The sequence below is a fragment of the Triturus cristatus genome, chromosome 5_1, assembly GCF_964204655.1.
Source record: "Triturus cristatus chromosome 5_1, aTriCri1.1, whole genome shotgun sequence".
NCBI lineage: Eukaryota > Metazoa > Chordata > Amphibia > Caudata > Salamandridae > Triturus > Triturus cristatus.
In genome coordinates this window covers 446860422-446880311 of record NC_140587.1, presented here as the reverse complement: position 1 = coordinate 446880311, position 19890 = coordinate 446860422, and the positions used below count along the sequence as shown (strand labels likewise).

At 44.0% G+C, this 19890-nt stretch overlaps 2 protein-coding genes across 11 annotated transcripts in view; one reads left to right on the top strand and one right to left on the bottom strand.

The window, feature by feature from the left end:
• RAD54B (RAD54 homolog B) overlaps window positions 1–14884 on the bottom strand; it is a 495994-nt gene extending 481110 nt beyond the window's left edge. The window contains exon 1 of one of the 2 annotated variants that reach the window (XM_085605260.1): window positions 14748–14884. The gene's annotated coding sequence lies outside the window, so the exon portion shown is untranslated. The remainder of the gene's footprint in view (window positions 1–14747) is intronic. The other variant, XM_085605259.1, reaches the window with a different exon arrangement.
• A 627-nt stretch (window positions 14885–15511) lies between these two features.
• LOC146831037 (RING finger protein 151-like) overlaps window positions 15512–19890 on the top strand; it is a 313078-nt gene continuing 308699 nt past the window's right edge. For 4 of the 9 annotated variants that reach the window (XM_085605256.1, XM_085605255.1, XM_085605253.1 and 1 more), the window contains exon 1: window positions 15524–15628. The gene's annotated coding sequence lies outside the window, so the exon portion shown is untranslated. Of the gene's footprint in view, window positions 15629–19890 lie in introns of all 9 variants that reach the window. The other 5 variants (XM_085605251.1, XM_085605249.1, XM_085605257.1 and 2 more) reach the window with 4 other exon arrangements.

The following is a 19890-nucleotide window of genomic DNA, read 5'->3' as shown; positions in this document are numbered from 1 at the left end:
TGCCAATCAGATCCTATTTTTGGAAACCCTTCCTGTTACCCAGTAGTCCTAGTTTGCCTGTGTCCCACAATGGAGTATGTTGTGCCAGTCTGTCTAGCCAGCCTAGGTGCTTATTTACCACGTGCCATATATGAATTGAGTGTGCCGTAGGGCCTATGAGGTCACGGACCTTCAGTTTATTGTATAGCGCTCTATTAACACCTCCGGTCCCCAGGGCCATTTTGTCCAGGCGATATGCCGGGTCTGTGTCTGGTACATGAAGCCATTGGTTGATGACTGAGTTGAGAAGCCCAATAATACACTTTGATGTCAGGTAGGGCTATTCCGCCGTCATACCAGCTACGTGCTAATTTATTCGCTGCCACTCTGGCCGGTTTGCTATCCCATAGAAGAGCGATGACCTCAGAATTTACAGCCTTAAAGTAGGAGTCAGGAACTGGATATGGTGTGTTATGTAGGGCATATTAGAATCTGGGCAGGGCCATCATCTTAAAAAGAGCAGCTCTACCCAGTAGGGCGAGTGGCAGCGCTTTCCAATGCTGGATGTCACGCTTCAGCCGTTGCAGAGGGGCCTGTAAATTAAGTGTTATAAAATTGTCCGGATCTAACCTTACATGTATGCCAAGGTCCTTGAAGCTATCCGTGACTATCTGGGCCTTGCAGCCTCTTGGGAGACGGGGGGCCGTCCTTGTAGAATGTATAACACAAATTTATCCCAGTTAATGGCATATCCGGATACAGAACCAAACACTGCGCAGATATTAAGTAGGGCATGGAGGGATCGTGTGGGTGAGGAGATATATAAAAGAACATCGTCAGCCAAGAGGGAGATACGATCTTCCCACCCCTCCCTCCATTTTATGTACCATAGGATCCAACCTTATCCAAGCCGCCAGAGGTTCCAGGGCCAGAGCGAAATGCAAGGGCGACAGTGGGCAGCTCTGTCGCGTCCCTCTCCCCAGGGTGATCTCCTGTGATATGTGTGCATTGGAGACTACATATGCCACAGGGTTGGTGTAGAGTAAATGAACCCAAGCACAGAACTTTGGGTCAAACCTTAGGTGTTGGAGGACTGCAAACAAGTAGGCTCATTCCACCAAGTCAAAGGCCATTTTGGCATCTAGGGAGAGGATCACGGCGTCCTTCTGTATTGTGTGTTTTCGTCCCAGTACTCCATGCAGGCGCCTGAGATTCAGGGCTGTGCTCCTGCCAGGCATAAAGCCTGATTGGTCCAGGTGCACCAGTTTGACGAGATGGGGTGTTAGCCTGAGCGCTAACGTTTTTTTTTTTTTTAAAAAACAATTTTTATTGAAACAACGAACAAAAGTACACCTTTCGTCATTACATGGTAGATCTGTGCGGTACAATGTGCTGTCGTATCATCCAATTTCTGACATTGATTGCTATTGTCATACCGGTACATCCAAGCCCAGTTTTCCGCCACCCGCCACCTCCCTCCTCCTCCCTGACCCTCCCTCCGGTCAAGTCCCACTTGACAATACTGCCCTGAGTTTAGTCGCTTAGCTCGGACTCCGAGTTCGGTACAGGGGGTTCGCATAAGTTGCCTCTGTATGTGTTCCATTTTCCCCATATTCTCTGCCATCTACGGGGGCAACCTCTGTTGACACACACCACCCTCTCCGCCATCATGGCACCATCTAGGTCACGGCACCATCTCACATGGGAGGGGGCGGACTGCGCCCCCCAGTATTGCGCAAGTGTCCTCTTTGCTAACGCTAGTCCGAGAGCCACCCAGGTTTGGTCAGCTGTGTTTAGGTCAGTGTCGTCCCAGACATTCAGTAAACACATCCGGGGTTCCGGCGAGACATCTCGACCGGTAACCCGTGAGATCGTGGCCATGACCTCCCCCCAATACAAGGTAATGTCAGGGCATTCCCATAACGTGTGGAAGAATGTGCCTAGTTGTCCACATCCCCGCAGACAGAGCATGTCTCTTGTGTAGTACATCCGGTGCAGTATTTTAAGCTGCACCAGCTTTACTTTGGAGGGGATAGCCACCTCCCGGGGAGACGCCAGCGCTTCAAACCATTCGAGTTCGTCCATGGGCCCCACTGCCGCCTCCCATTTCTTTTTAAGGATCTCCGTGGGGTCTTTTTGATGATTCACTAGTTTACGGTAGGTCAGTGTAATGGCTTTCTTGGTGAGGTGAGCGCTAACGTTTTTGCTAAGATTTTCCCCTCCGCATTGATTAAGGAAATAGGTCAATATGACGTGCATTCCTCTATCGGTTTGCCCGGTTTAGGAATGGCCAAAATAGTCGCCAAGCGTTGATCTCTGGGGAGTGCTCCTATGTCACGACTTGTTTCAAACATTTTTAGCATATGTGGGGCAATCTTGTCCACTGTGAATTTATATAGTTCTATTGGGATACCATTAGCACCAGTGGCTTTACCTGATGGTATCTTGGAGATAGCAGTCTTGAGTTCGTCTATCTTGATGTCTGCTTCTAGACTCGGTTTCTTGAGGCATGAGCCTTGGCATACGGGTATCTTTAAGGAAAGCTAGCGCATCCTGGACAGTGGTGGTATTCGTGGATGTTTACACGCGTTCATAGTGTTGCGTTAGTGCATTCACTATGTGTTGCGGGTCTGACATGACTACCCCATCGTCTTTAAGCTGCGGTATCCATCTACTCGCCCGCTCCCTCTTGTCTAACCAGGCAAACAACTTGCCTGTTTTGTTCCCAGATTCATAGATCCAGTGTTGGACTGTTGCCAGACGGGTCTTGGCAGCAGTCCACAGGTGTTCTTTGTATTCCTGCCGCTTCATGCGTAAGGCATGCTCTATTTCGTTAGTGGGTGCCGTGGCTTGTTGGAATTCTAATTGCTGTACTTCCCACTCTAGGGTCTCTGTTGCATTTTTCTTTTCTTTTTTATGTCCCTCAATTAGTGAGACAGCCTGTCCTCGTATTACTGGTTTGTATGCCACCCATAGTGTTAGTTATGACTGATACTACATTTTCTTGAAAGTATTGTGTGGTCGCAGCTACTAAACCTGTCTTGATTTTAGAGTTAAATAGAAATCCTGGATATATGGGGTACATACGACTTTGGACAGTGCAGTGCGCCCGGATTTCTGCCCTTACCGGGGAGTGATCAGAGATTCCTCTGGGTAAGTGTGTGGTTTCCCCTATCCGTCCCATGTCTAGTGCTGTGAGTACGTAGTCTATGCGGGAGAGGCTATTATGAGCTCCTGAGTGAAAGGTGTATTGTCTCTGAAGCAGGTTTCAGAATCGCCATACGTCCAATAGACCGTGCGCGTTCAAAAAGTCAGCTAGGGGTAAGCCGGACCGATGTTGTGGGCGGGCAGGCGTATGGTCCAGTGTGTCATTTACAGTCATGTTGAAGTCGCCCCCTAGTATTAAGCCCCCTTCCGGTAACATTAGGAGGAATTTGCCCAGATCCTGGAAGGCCGGGGAGTGTAGCGCAGGCGGGATATAAACAGTCACAAAGTCAAGCATACGACCCTCCCATTGAATCGAGAGTGCAGCGAAGCGGCCCTGGTAGTCTTTAAAAGGTACGGTGGATTATGAGGGGGGGAATCGCTTTCGCACTAGACTCCCCACTCCCCTGGGTCCCGTGGTGAACTGAATATACTGCCAATTGAAACCCCCACTTGTCAAGGGCTTTACACGTGGAGCCCACCAAGTGTGTCTCTTCTAGCAATAGAACTGCCAGGGTAAAGTGTTTCAAATATGGTAGCATCAGTCCACGTTTTATCTTATCCCGCAGTCCGTTGACATTCCTGGAGAAGAACGACGGTGTTGGTGTCGTAGTACGTTGTGTTATCGGATCAGGCAAGGCCATGGAAGGTGTATGTTGTTGTGACATGTTGGAAAGCGGATGTCATTATGAACCAATTCCCATGAGGACTGTGTGTCAACAATTGCAGATCAGTAACCATTAAAACATTAACATGCAAAACATTACCATATTGCAGAAATATATTCCTTACAACTGAATTCGGCACGTCTACCCCCACGCCCCCTGCTCAGTTGGAGTAATGATATGAATGTAGTATCACCTTTCCCATTAATACCTGTGAGAATCCTATCATTATGACAGTACTGAGAATGAACAACCCCCTTCCCACCCTACCCTTTCAGAACAAGTCCCCCCCACCCTGCATCCCTACCTAGTAGGTTCAGAACTACCCACCATCCCAATAGCAGAGTGCCTACGAACCCCAAAATAGAAAACATTAAATATAGGGTAATTCTGTGTTAGCGCCCACTAGCCTCCCCCTCCCGGGCCCACCACAGCGCTCGTCCTTCCTGGTCATCCAGGTGTATCGCCATTTCTTTATGTTGATGAATCAATTTCTGGACCTTGTCCTCGAGTTTACATGTCGCTGTTTGCAGCTCTCCTATATTTTCTTCCGTGGCAGTGACACTTTCTGACGTTTTCCGCATATCAGCCCGCATAAGGTTAATTTCAATCGTGACCTTATCAATTTTCGTTTCTAGATTAGTCCCAACTGTGTGTATCACCGCCATTATTGAACTAAGAGATGGCTCCTCCGTAGGTATGGGTTCATCACGCTCTCCATTTTCCGCCACGAGCTGCCGCGGCACTGCATATTTGTCCATCTTGTTAACCTGGACGGAGGCCGCACCACCCTTTGGTTTAGTCATGATGCTGTGCGATATCCAGGCCAGGCGTCGCGTTATGGACGAGGAGTCTTTTCATACCTCAGGTCAGTAGGTGTTGATTTAGGAAATTAGTGTAGAAGGGGGGTTCCGTCCCTCCCTAGGATATGACGCTGGCCCGTCTGTGTGTTCGTCTGTCCCCTAAAAAAAAAGGGGGGGGGCCCCAGGCTTCAACCTGCGTATATTCGTTGTTTAGGTCTAGCTGGGTTTTAAATGCATCACGTCTTACCCCCCTGCCTCATCTCACGCCAACGTAATATAGGTGCACTGTATCTCCTGGCTTTCTGGTCGAGTTTAATGACTTGAAGCTGCCGATCTTAGGCGGTAACATCTAGCTGCAGGCCAAGTTCTTCGCTGCGCTCGACCATCTGTTTAGAACCCACACTCTAACATCAGCACGGTCACTGTGATGGCAATAGTGTGTCACGCAGGAGCACCGAGGAGGAAGTGGGGGGGGGAGGGGGTGAAGACCGAAGATTCTCCAGGTCTTACCCTGTGTGGTAGCCGAGTCTCATACCCTGTATGTCCTCACTCGTAGCAATTAGTGCTACGATGATTTCCGTTCGCTGCTTGTGCCTTAGGTGGTCTGGTTGCAGGTTATAGCTCCTGCTGACAGTCTATACACATTGTAATGTGCGCAAGGGTGCCCCCCTCCCAGTCAGGTTCTGCTGTTTCACAGGGTGTTATTACCGCCTAACGCGGGAACCGGTGTTTACCATGTGTGTGTGTGTGTGGGGGGGGTCCTGGATTCTCTCGCTGCGCCGGACCTCGGTTGGAACCGCGGCCTGGCCTTGCCTCTGGGACGCCGCCGTTCCACCCAGTAGGCGCTCCAAAGTTAGGCCGCGGACCTCACGCGGTGCAGTGTCCCAGCCGTGGGATCGCACTCAGGGCTGGCACTTACGAAACTCCGCCTTCCCGCCACTTCGCTGTCGGGCCTGGCGCTGGCTCAAAACTGCAGCGGTTGTGCACGGTAGAGGTTCAGAGGACAATCCTTCCTCTGCTCTATGCTCTCAGGGACTTTACAGCATTGTTTCTTCCCCTCAAGATGCCGGAGTGATGTCGGATTTTAGGGGCTATGCCGCAGGCCCTGACGGAGCTGAAGGGCAACGCCGCCATCGCAGTCGGCGCCAAGCCATGCCCCCTCCAATCGCATTATTGAATATTGACTCAAAGGTATACACGACAATACAATACAATGGCATCTGTAGAGTGTGCGACTACCCCTGAGAAAGCATCCCAGCGCTAACAGCAGGACTGCCCTGAAGGAGTTGAGCATTAATCAGGTGAGTCTTTAGGCCTTTCCTGAAGAGCGTCAGTGAGGGCGCAGTGCAAAAGCTGATGGAAACGTATTGCACAGCTTAGCCGTCAGGAAAAGTGAAGGACCTCCTACCTAGTCTGGCCTGATCAATCCAAGAGATATGCATAAACCCATGGGCGTTAGACCTGAGGGACCTGCTCTGGTGGTAGGACTCAAGTCTGCATCTTAAGTACAGAGGTCATTTGTTCTCAAAGGCTCTATAAGCAAAAATAAGCGTCTTGAATTTGATGGGACTGCTCACAAGTGGCCTGTGAAGATGGTGAAGATATGCAAATACTTGCCGCATCAGAATCTTGAGGATAAGGCAAGCAGCAGCATTCTGAACAATCTGCAGCCATTGCAGAAGATACGCCTGCAAGCCCAGATAAAAAGAGTGTTGGCATAGTCCCGTCATCTGGATAGACTATAGGTCCATCAGTACCTTCTATTAAATACACGTTCGTCCAATTAAATTGACGACTCCTCCGACGCGCAGACCTTTATATGATACTTTGAAGCCCTGAAGAAGTCCTGCACTAGAACGAAACGCATCGGCTGTACTGTGCGTTTTTTTCTACGTAACAAGAAAATGGAATAAAGAGATTAAATTGAGGAACCTTTCCCTCGTTGTCTACTTTCTAATCGTTCCTATTGATTTATTTGTTGCTGTGTGGTGCACCTGTGTTTTTGGCTTAAATTGTTGAGTTCCTGAGGGAACAAGCACTGTGACGGTTGGTGCTGTTCGGTGTGCACACCGACCCTTGCAAGTACAAAAGGGGTAATACTTTTGGACTAATAGCAGGTTAGGTGCTGGCAGTGAGAAGGTTCCACTGTTAGTTCAAGATTATTTTTTTTTGCTTACAAGTGGCCGGTGAAGATGTGCAAATACTTGCCGCATCAGAATCTTGAGGATAAGGCAAGCAGCAGCATTCTGAATAATCTGCAGCCATTGCAGAAGATACACCTGCAAGCCCAGATAAAGACTGTTGGCAAAGTCTAATTTAGTGCGGACAAGAGCATGGACAACAGTCTTAAAGAAAGACACAGGCACCAAGTCGAGCATCCTTCTCAAAGATTTCAGAGTGGCAAAGCAGCTAACTGAAATTGCTTTGACCTGCGGCTCAAACAAGAGTTGAGCCAAATTTGACGCCCATATTCCTGGCACAGGCTGAAGGGGCAGGGGAAGACCCAAACTTGCATGGCCACCAGCTCAGAGGGTCAGTTCCTGTACCGGAGAAGAGATTTCCTGTTTTATCTGAATTTAGCTCGAGACAACTTTTGCCCATCCAGTCGCCTACTGTTTTGAAGCAGTCCTTGAAGGCCTTAAGGGCATCAAGGACTACATTCTGAAAAGAAAGCACCAGCTGCGTATCATCAGTATATAAAATTATCTTCAGACCTTGCTCTTCAAGCAGCTTGGCCAGGGGCTCAAAGCAGACACTGAAAAACGTAGTGCTCAAAGAAGAGCCGTGACACCCCGTACCTGAGCGATCTAGGGTCTGAACGAAAGGGAGAAATAAATACTGCCCGAGACCTCTCCTCCAAACATGATTTGATCCTTGTGAGCGCATTCCCTTGAATTCCTACCTTATTTAGTCTATTTGGCAGGATAGGATGGGAGACAGTAAGAATGCAGATGAGCGGTCTAGAAGAACGCACATAGATCAAGGATGAATTTGATTAAATCTGCAACCTCCAGTAAGGCGGATTCAGTACTGTATCCTGACTGGGAGCCAGACTCCGTACATGAAGGAGGGCATTCGGTTCAAGGAACATCCATATCTGCCTATTTACTGCCTTCTCCAGCATCTTGACTGGTGCCAGAAGGAGGGAGATTGGTCTGAAGTTACTGAGTAACATAGGCTCTGCAATAGTTTTTTTTTATTTTGATTTTTTTATTTTTTTTTATTTTTTTAGAAGTGGGAGTAGGAGGGCCTGTTTCCACCTCTTTGGTTCAGCAGCAGACTCCAAGGTGACGTTTATGATTGTATTGGGGATTGGATTAATAACAGGCAGGTTTATCAGACGAGATAAACTAAAAAAACAAAAAAAAAACTCTGCACCAGGCCAGTAGGCAGTGCCTTCGCTGACGGGTCTGCTGCTAAGAACTGGTTAGGACACTAGTCATAAATAATTGTGAGGTTGTTCACAAAGAAAGCAGCAAGCTCCTCACAGATCTGTATCGTGTGCGAGAGATTATTGCATCACCATAGAGGAGAGTTAATGCTGAAAAGGGCCCTAGATTTGTTAGCGGCCGCATCTATGGAGATGCAATTAACTCCTTCCGAGTACCCTGTGCAGATTTGCGAAAAACTGGCCAGAGTCTTTTTGTATGCCGATTTAGCATCCTTGTCATAAGTAGAGCGCCATGCACACTCTAAACGCTTGCAGTGGGTCTTCTCTTCTCGTAGGGCTCCCGTAAACCATGGAGCAAATGGCCTTGAGTGGCTCTGGGACATAGATTTTAGAGGGGCAACATGATCTTGCCACCCAAGAGCCAACTGTCCATCAGTTTAAGGTCCTTGTCTACAGGAGCTGTTAACAAGAACTTTGTGCAAACGTTTGGAGAAGATCTGGCCCATAATTATACAACCTACACAATCTGGCTTTATTTACGTGGATAAAGGGCAGACCACGGCTTCGGGCTGCACGCTACAACTTCATCAATTAGAATAACCATGGGAAATTGAGAAAACAGGAGTGCACTTGGCCACCCCCTTTTTTGTATATTGACTACAAGTCTGCCCTCCTTACAAGTTGCACCCATGACCACTGGCGATGAAACATTGTTATAATGTTACATGTGAAGACAACAGAATAACTATTCATCTTTCGGAAAAGGCAGTTAGGAAAACAAGATGAAAGTGGTTTGGACTGTAAAGGTGTTTATTATATATCATCAACGAGGAACTATAAGTTCGAACAGTCACGTGTTTTAGATCATCTGTATCATTTCATAATCGACGTACGAAATACACATTTAAAAGTGGGCGGGGTATACGAACGAGAAGCCTGAATTAGTCTTGTGGTTTAAAAAAAAAAAAAAAAAATTAATAAGGTTGAAGGTAATCACAAACGATTCCGTTTATTTGAAAGTTAAGTAGACGAAGGTTGAAACAAAGCTTTATGGGACTTGTAGTATTGAGGGAGGTGCATTTAAATGGTCAGATTTACAGGATTGGCCGATATAGAGGGGAGGAGTTATGCAACACGTTAAGAAGGAGGACGATAATAGAGAGTGAAATGCTGCTTCAGTTAGAGGAGAGAACTGGCTGGGAAACTGATTACAATGTCAGAGGAAAAAGGTATGGAGTAAGGGCAATGGTGTTTTGGTCTATTGTAGATATTGTTAAGGCTGAGCTGTTGGGAAATGTACATGGAGGGTTTCAAATTGGTTTGTGACGGAATGTAGAATAGCAAAATTTAGGATAAGATTTGTTTGGGTGAATGTTTGCAGCGTATGGATACGCGCGTAGAGGGAAAACGCCGATTATAGATTTGGATTAAAATATAGCACGTATCTTGGGATGAATTGTTTAGCACCTAGTAAGTACTTTAGTCTGAATGCATAATCTAATGATTGTTTTTGTAAACTTATAGTGAACCCCTGAAGAAGGGCATATAAAAAGCCCGAAATGCATTGGGTAGAGAAGACCTATCACTACGGATGAATCTATGTATGTGGCATGCTACAGAAAAAGGCCTGTGGGTATATCTGCAGTTTTAGAAGCTGTTTATACATATACGCCTCACATGTAATATGATGAAACGAAAAAATGAACATTTGGAATACTTGAATAAAATGGATTAAATTCGGATTAATTTGTTGGATATTAGTTACATAACACAGATTTTGCTGTGCGTCCGACTTTGGAGGGGAAGCACACATAAAGAGAATGGGCATTAAATTATACTAAGTTGGTATCTAACTCCCACCCACCTCCATGCAATGTTTAGCACTCCACCAGAGTATTGGCGGTGTAGCAGGAAAAGGAGCACAATGCTCCATATTTGTTGCGTCTTGAGCTAATCCAATCATTTTAGAAGATTATAGTTGCCAAAATGAAGGAGGTTGTGGGATTAGATTTATGAATTAATCCTCTAAGAATAATTCTGGGCGACAGTGGGGAGGAATCGGAATACCCCTTGACTTCAATGAGCAGAAAGCTCTTTACCCATCTGCTCCTAGCTGAAAGATTAACAGTAGCTCAACATTTGAAATTCACGTTCTCACCCTTGACAAAGATATGGTGGTTTAAAGTATGGTTGATGTACGCTAAGGGAAAGCTCACACCCTTAATGCAGGACAGTCTCAAAGTCTGAAAAAATATAGACCCTATTTTGGATGTACCTAAAACAACAGAGCAGAATTGAATTGAGCCTGGGATGTATACCCAAGGTGCTATATGAATCTGGTCTCTGCGTCCCTAGCCCTTTTAAAAGCTTATCATCTAGTAATGCCGACAGCTCAGAGTGACTCAGGTGGGAGGAAAAGTACTGATTTTGAGGGTGGAAAGTTCCCTTCACTGAAGGTATAGAACGATGGACTGGTGGGAAATACTTTCATTTTCTTGAAAACAATAAGTGGGCTAATGACTACTATTTGCACAATAAATCTGCGAACTGCTGTAGTTTTATTTTCTACTGCCATGTTTCTCTGTTAGGTAAAAAACATGCTTAGCTAATATAAATATAGAAAGCGTATGATAATTATATAGACGACAAGAAATGTGTTAGACATGACCACATGTACTATGTGGCACTGTAATGCTGTCATCATGGTAGAGGATTCTAGCTGTTTCTTCTTGTACAATGTACATAAAAAATAATAAAACTATCTTTAAAAGGAGAAAAAATCGTTCATGTATGGTTACTGCCGACCTTTAGATGCCTCAGGCTGAAAGAGAAGGCGATGGTCTACCTCACTGTGAAGCGAAAGAAGGCTCAGACAGATAAATAGAAAAAAGCCTTCCCTCCCGGGTGCCTGGCTGCTATCTAAAAGTACTGTAAATGGGCGCAATTAGTGGATCTGAAAATCTAAAGGGGGCTTGGAAGCCAGGGTAGGCTTTAATTGTTTGTTTTTAAAAAAAAAACATTAATTAATTTTCAAACAACCCAACATCTAGTGAAGCATCGCAATATCCAGTGCATAAATGACAGCATAACATATTACAAGCCGCTTCTTATTGTGATTGCCCCCCTTCCCTCCCTCCGCCATCGGTGTGCCTCCCTAGCAGGATTCATAAACAATTAGGTTGCATCAAAATGTAGTACAATAACAATAATAAACAATAGAATGCAGTACAAGGCATACTTTTGTATTAGAGATCACTATTTGTCCCACTTATCGTAACCTGGTTCATGCTCCTTGCGCCACGGCACCAGTTGGACCCCTTCGGTCCTCCACGTCCGATCCCTCCTCCGAGCCTATTTTTGGAGCCTGTATTGTTGCAACTAGGGCCTCCCACGCCCTTGCCGCCTCTTGCGCTTTGTCATTATTGGTGCGTAGGGTCTGTTGTAACCTAAGTGTACCTTCACTCCGTGCCCACTTGAGTAATTCCACCCGCCTTCTCCGCACTCCTGGTCCCCTCTCTGACTTCCAATGAAGTGTGATTTCACTCTTGGCTAATACGAGGTCTAGGTCTATAAATGTACTTGTTACTTTCATTTTAGCGGTATGTGGGAACCAGTGCAGTAAACAAGTACCCAGATCTAGTACTATCGTACGATCAGTTATACTACACAGCAGTTCCAACACTTCTGTCCAATATGTTCCTAGACTCGTACATCCCCACAACATATGTCGGAAGTCAGCTCCCTCCAATCTACATCTTAGGCACTGAACGGCCGCCCCATTGAAATATTGATTAAGCTTAGCTGGTGTCAAGTACGCCCTATGCAGGAGATAGAATTGTATCAATTGAAGTCTAGCATTTCTCGTGCTCTTCCAGGCTCTTATAACCAACTGAGCCCATTTTTTTTCAGGGATTTCCCTGCCAAGGTCCACCTCCCACTTCCCCTGCAACGTGCGCAACGGTTCCAGAGCCTCAGTCAGCATGCGCCTGTAAAGGCACGTTATGGCCTTTACAGTTACTGCTGCCATTAACACATATTGGCACACTATTGTGGTCTGCGGTTCTGACAGGCCCGTCCGGCAGTATCGCTGTATTGCTGAAACAAGCGCTGAGTGCAGCAAATAATCCCCTCACAGGAGATCGTATTTATGTTGAAGGGTCTGGAATGTCAACAGGGTTTCGTTTTCGTAGAAGTCTCCTAGTACTTGTATTTCCAACTCTTCCCAATTGGCCAGTGCCACCCAATCCCCACCATGTGGGAAGGCCGTGCACATACCCAGCAGTATCTCCGGAGCATACGGGAGATTGAATCCAGCTCAGCGTTGGCTCCGATTCCAGCACAGCCGCAGCGTCCTCTCTTCAGCAGTGAGCGGCTCAAGACGCATCTTCTGCTGAAGCACTATAAAGGACAAGACATAGCGGGGAATCCACCGCCCCTCGGGGCCATCCAGGCCCCGGAATTCCCGAGCTACAGCTTGAGTCAGCCATTGCAACTGCGCTGCCAAATAGTACCACTCAAAGTAGGGCACCGCCATACCCCCATAAGCTCTCGGGCGAGTCATTGTAGCCATAGCAACCCTCCGTCTGCCCGACCCCCAGATAAACCCTACAGCCATAGAGCGGAGTTGTCGGAAGATGGATCCCGGCACCCAGATTGGCAATGTCCGAAAATAGAGGGTAGGCTTTAATTGATAACCTCATCTGACACATCATGGTGACAAAGCGTTATTCTTTTTGGAAGTACTGAAATGCTGTTACCAGTCCTGGGATGTGTTCTATAAATGGAAATCTATAAAGACGTTTGAACTATATGCAGACTGAGTTTGTAGTACTAAAACAAATTTTTAAAGCACTTGAGCGCTGAATCTTTTGAACATTTCACGGCAGCCCATTGTCTACTAAGTGAAATACATTTTTTTTTTTTTAAACTAATGACTTGCATATTTACAGTGCTTTCTGGAACATGATGTCACCTTATAGCACTATAAATATATGTCACTATTCCCCAGTTCTCAAACTAGAATTTAAATCAGCAAGCCTGTTAAAGTTTTTCTAATGTGCAATTTTGGGTAACAAATAATTTGTGTGTACTGATAATTTTTATAAAGAATATAGCCGTAACACATTAATGATGTTGCACTTGACGGGATTCAATTATAAAGTTTAGAACAGGGTTTCTTAATGTAGGTTAGGTATGCCATTTTTGTAAGACACCATTTTATTAAAATAGATGTTTCTGATGTTCTTGATCATCTTGCTCCAGCTCATTCCCCCCTTCCAATCAATGTCCCCCTGCCAGCCTTCTCTCTCCACAGTTTTCCGCAGAGTACAGCACACTGTGAAGCAATTGGTTATTTTACTCAGAGAATGGATTGTGAATGAAACTTTCAATTGACTCCCTGATTTATCTTTCTGAAGGACAGTTTCACTGCAAGTTCCAATGTAAGCTTGCTAGCATACTAATGTATCAGTCTTTGTTTTAGAATGTTTCATACTGCATTTTACATCTCTGGATTACAGTTCCTGCGTAAACTAATGGAAAGATTATTCTATTTTAGAAATGGGTTAGTGTTATAAAACCTTAAATTATGATCTTATTTTTAATTTCTCCAATATAAGCCAACGATAGCCATGCCATGCTGAATCTGCAGTTTTGTTAATTGTTTATGAACAAAATATGTTTTAAACCTAGTTTTGGGTTGTGAGGGTGACCCCTCATTTTCCTCCTAAGACTCTGTCCAATTTATTTGAGATTTTTCTTCTACCTTAAGATGCGCAAGGATTCTTTAAGAGTCTGAAACTTAGAATTTTGAGACTTTATTGCTTATCAGGATTTTAAAAAACTTGATATCCGATTTTGCACTCTGTATCTGGGACTTCATGGCCTTTTTTCTGGGTATTGCCCATTTTGACATTTTAGGAGTAAACCACTTTAACTTTTTAATCACTCTAGACCTCAGTTATTGAGTGGTCCAGTCACCATTTAATTTTCTCTTCTAAATTGTTGGACCTGATGTTGTGGAGGCTGGCGACTCATCGCAAGATCAAGGTTGCTGGAGCCATACTGCCAGAGGTAAATTTTGGGATGATGAAAATATTGAGGTTCAGTTAATAGTTGGGGTCAAAAGACTTCGGTTACTGACATCTGAAGTTATATAATTAACAAATAGGCTTTCCCGTCAGAACATTTCAGCTCACTGACCCCGCCCCATTGTATTCAGGGTCACAGTTCACACACTTTCAGACCTATTAAGTTTCCCAGTTTCGTGGGTGAATAACTCATGCGGAGCAAGTTTAGGTGCATTCTGGGATTTGTGGTCCTGGTGATCTTATTGTAAAATCAGTACAAGTCCCAGAATGCTAAGAAATTACTGAACAAGATGAACTACACACGCATGACCATGGGAAACTTCAGATCTCTGCAGATGGGGGAAGGAGGCACTAGCCCAGCTAATGAATACACATATAAAAAAGAGATCCGGATGTGTGGTAGGCAAAAGCTGGCACTAGGCTCGATGGTGGTGAGCTGTCACGGGGCCCTTGACAGCTGCCAACACTGCCTGTACCTCACTGGTTACAAACGGATGACATCTAAATGGTTCCTACATAGGCACCCAATACGTCAATTGACAAACCCTTGTGACAGAGCTATCCTAAGAGACGCACAGCGACCCGCTGAGTGCTCAACCTATTGCCGCCCTCTCACCTTTGACACAGCCGTAGTTCGCAATCTCGGTACGCATACAATCAGCTCTTGAATTGAGCCCTCCCCGCAGCAACACTTCACATCCCTGTTTCACGCTCAAGTCTCCCGCGCCACCGGCGGGCCACAGTACGCACGCGCGTTACGTAAACTCAAAAACCCAGACCCCGGGCGCCCTCTTACTGTAGCAATTTATACTGTTTTTGTACGCCGAGTGGAAGCTACTTTATTTAAGAGCGGTGTCGCAAATGACTCCACTTGTGCGAGGCCTTTTCTTTGGCACTCCATGAACAGTACCTATGAACGTTAATACATATTATCCTATCCCATGGGGCTTCCGACAATTCTGTATTTATTTCCTTTTGGAATGCCTTACGGGCTTGAGTAAGGCCTGAACGCATACACGCTCTGCCCGGACGCGAATGGAGCAGCATCCCAATAGCAAATATTTTAATAGAAAGCCTCCAGCCCTATGGATATGACACAAAAGAAAGACTTAACGAAGCTTGTGCTCCATTCAAGTAGTCGGTGCGGCCATCTTAAAGGGAAAAGTTCGTTATTTATCACTCTGAAAATATTGATAGACTGTCAGTGGAAAAGATTATTGTAAAAATTCTATTATTCTTAATTGAAGTAATGTACATAAGCAGTGCTAACAAATCTGGTACTTAATTACGGCAGTACGCCCTAACTGATATAACTAGACTTGGTATGTGACGGTCGAAAGCCATGGCTAGTCCATCATTTGTGTTTATGATCGCATTTCATGCCCCTCCACCCCTTGAGCTCCCTCTCGTACGTGTTGATAGTTGGTGTTTGCTGTGACAGAACTGGGCGCAGTGTATGCAGTATACACAGTTTGCCGGACCTACCAGCTGCAGACTGTAAGTTCAAACCTCTGCCACTCTTAGAGTAGAGTTTAACACAGTGGTCCCCCAGCACTATCTATGTAGACAACGCTGTTGTATATGGGGACGCAACATCCAACATGTCAGTGGATTAATTCCTTTAGCGACTGACGCTCTTTAGAAGTGTATCCTGACAGATAGTTACTGGTAATTTAATACAGTGGCATTTTTGTAATTGATGGCAGATTGTGCGTTATGCATTGATGCAAATACCAATCAAGAGATACAATCTTCATTACAGAAATGTCGTTTAGTCCCAATCAGAAACCACATGACCCTTAAAAGGCGCAACATAAAAGCTCATTAAATAAGTTTATTATACACCGACAAAAATCACCAAACGAAGCAAAGCAGTCATTTTAGAGTTAATTCAACAAGAATTTCGTTAAGAAATGCTTTTTACACTGTTGCTTCTAATCTCTGATTAGAATTGCCACAGATCAAAAACTCTGTCAAACACAGTTTGACGAATAGATTTCGAATATTTGTTTTGAGATTTTATATATATATATATATATATATATATATATATATATATATATATATATATACACACACACACACGAGAGGTGATTTACAATGTGTGAATCCACATAATAAAGATATAGATTTACGTATTTTTCAAATTAGTTAACTAATGTAATTATCGTTACTTCAAACTTTTGCACACCTTACTCTTTATTTGTACTCCAGTCTTTTTTTCCTCATCGTCTCTAATAAGGATGTGCAGAAGACTATTTTAACCACTCCAACATTTAAGAAAAAATGGAAGCGAAGTATGGAGATATCAAGTGTTATGCCTGAGACCATACAGTTTTGTTCCGGTATAGAAACTTGAACCAAAACACAGAACTTATTCTTACAAAGTCTTACGTTTAGCTACTAGACAACATTGCCTAATTTTCACCCCTCTCCAGGCCATTAGCTACAGTATAGATTACTACAATGAATAGTAATCTACAAGCAAGCAAATAACATCGGTATATCTCATTATATATAAACATATGCACAGTACGAACGAAATTCTATTAGTTACAAGCACTGGGAAAGCCAATAAGCTTGGTTTTTATGAAGTGAAGCGTGCTTTGGTGGTGCAAACAATGCTGGTGGTGGTGAAGCTAATGGTGGTGAGGATGAGGATATTAAAGGTAGTAGTAGTAATGGCTTGTACTAAAGTCATGACAAAAGCATAACAAAAATAAAGCCCGATTGAGGAAAAAAAGAAGAAAACGGATTGCCTTCTTACAACTCGTATATGAGATAAAGAATTGAATGGGTGATGATCAAGTGTATTTTTCCTATATAAATAGTCCCACAAGCACCGCAAAGAAGACAGAATGATACACCAAGCAGCCAATAGCGTATGGCGAGAAAGTGATAATTGGGTGGTTCCTAAGCCAACTATGTATATCATGAAGAAGTGGTAAAATACGTTATACAGAAAGCAGTGCTGTCAAGCTAGACATAAAACGTGAATAAATAAAAATTAAATAATGTTCTTCTTGCCCCAAATCTTTTATTTGTTTAATAATGCCCTCATTCCAATAAATAACCAATTATTTCGCAATCTTATATCTAGTATGATTACACTAGTATGGGTGGGCAAACCAGCTAGGATTAGATGGGAGACATACACTTCCATATGAACAAGGTGGCCTAGTGGCACCTGGCTTTGTTCTTTTGTATCACTGTGCACACATCAAATGTGCATATTATTGGTTGCCAGTAGCGGCTGGTGATATTTGAAAGTGGTGCAGTGTAAAAGTTTGGTATGACTTTTATGTTGTGAGCAACACTAGTAAGCTTAATGGACAAACGTGGGGTCCAGGCTGGATCCTCCTCCAGAGAAAAAATGTAAAAAAAACATAGGCAAATGGTGCATTTTAAAGCAAATTAAATTAGTGATAAAGCAAGGATTATGAAAGCAGTGGAAAAGTATAGTCCTGAAATATTAAACACATTAAAAACTGCCATATATCTTACTGCATTCATTTGTTCAACAGTTACTGTAATGTGCAAATGGTACAGCGCAACAAATTCAGCCTTTTAAAGTGTGTGCTTTCCCAGTGTCTTGCAATGCATGCATCATCAACTTTGGAAGAAAATGCACTAACCAGGCTTCGGGAAGGACCCAAAGCTGCTGATTGCAATCCGTCATATAGAAATATGGGCAGACAGGTCTTTAATTGTGATGAAAATTGTGGGGGCTCTCTAAAAGGGAACATGTAAAATACATGTCTGTGATTCCCATAGCGTGCTACCGGACCGGTATTTTGGTTTATCTCTTAGATGTAATTGCATCCAGATATATAACACAACAACTGACCTACAGCTAAAACCTGTCAGTACGATTGGCTTTTTATGCTGTTTAGGATAAATAAGTAACAACAAGTATTTTTTTTATAAATAATTTATATTCAAAATGTTTCAATTCTGAAATTGTAATAGTATTGAGGCCTGTGGAAGGAGTTTTGGCCTTCAGTTATGTGCGCTTTATGATATGTATGTCTTTTTTCTCTATACATCTCATCCATCTGCACATCTTCAACCACCTCTTTCCTCTTCAGCACCCTCTTTTCGCTCTTCCCCGAATTCTCTTCCTCGCGTCTCCATTACTTCACCACTTACAAACCTACACTATGGTCACTCACATTTAAGCAATTTATTTACTTTTGCCCTGTAAATATTTTGCCATCTGTGCACCCCCTTCCACAGAATTGTAATTGCAACTGGAATACATGACCCTTGTTCTGTGTGCTGTGCAGAGCGGCCAGCCCACTGTCAGGAACTTTGCTTTGGCTTCATCCTCAGAGCTCTAAATCAAAGCCCCTCATAAACACCTAACACGGCTCGAAGTATGCAAGGAAAAAATACAAAAACACAACATGATTAAATAGCTAACTCTTGAGGAAGGAAAGTTTAAGTAAAAGTTGAAATACGAGAGGAACTAAATCGCTGACATACATTGCCTTAACGTTTTTAACACTCATTGTTCGTAAATCAGGAAGGAACCCACTTCTCCACGATTACTGCTTATTACAGTAGAGTATGAGAGATCATAATGTATCCTACCTAAATGCTAGACAGAGCCAGTGCTATAACAGTTCTCTATAGCACAGCCTTCCTCGTGTTCCTGTCTGTATCACTGTATATAGATACTTGATTTAGTGATCTCTTGTAATTGACTTTGTACACATGCTCACTTTCAAAGAACATTCTGTCAGAATATACAAGACAGTATTGCAGCTGCTATTCCAGCTGAAAAATGTAAACTCGTCCTTTCTGAAACGGGTTTCAGAGATGCAGTGTAATCACTGGTTGTCTCTGTCATGGTCAAAGGCAAAACTTTGCTCACCGCTCTATCTGACACCACCCAGGCACTCCTTAGAGGCTTCCTTCATGCTGTGTCACATTTTAAAAGTCTGAAGAAATGCAACCACAGCACATTAGAACTACATTAGCTCCCGCTCCAGGTCAGCATTCTCTTCAGGGTGAGCTGCATCACATGCAAAGCCATCATAAAGATATCGTGACTACCTGGCCAATAAGCTGTGCCCCACTGACTGACAGCCTCACACAAGGAGCCGGGACATCACCAGACTTGCCTTCTCTGTCTACGCCCCTAGGATAATGTACAACATCCCTATTAACATCAGCACTTTTCCTATTTTCCTGCCATTCTGGGATTCACATCCCTTAAAGGAACACCCTTCACACATTAGGAACTTGCCAGTTACTTTCCCCTCAATGAGTGACATTGTATCATACCTCTGGGCTCACATTGTTAAGCGCTCTGTTACTCCCTAGTTGCGTTTGCACCAAACACCTTCACATACATACATATATACACTTCTGCACCAAGACAAACAATGGGAAGTAATCTAAGTGTTGTCCAATCATCCTATCCTAAATATTCTCTATAGAAAGTTTCCACATATACCATCACCTACATAGTCTGTCAGAAAGGGGTTGCCATGGTTCACCCCCATATATCCTCACCTAGACCCTGATGGCTTCTTGCCTAATGTGATCAGCTCTTTATTTATTACAGAATTCTGCAAGGCAAATGTTTTGGCATATAATAGTTTCATAGGGTTATTAATGTTGGAAAGATTCTAGATGTGTAGTAAAAACATTCAGTAATTATTTTGTGATATCTTTGTATGGTTTTTGAAAACTGGTAATGAACTATTAATATAAATCATGCTTTGGCATTAATGTTGTTAAGGGCATGAAGA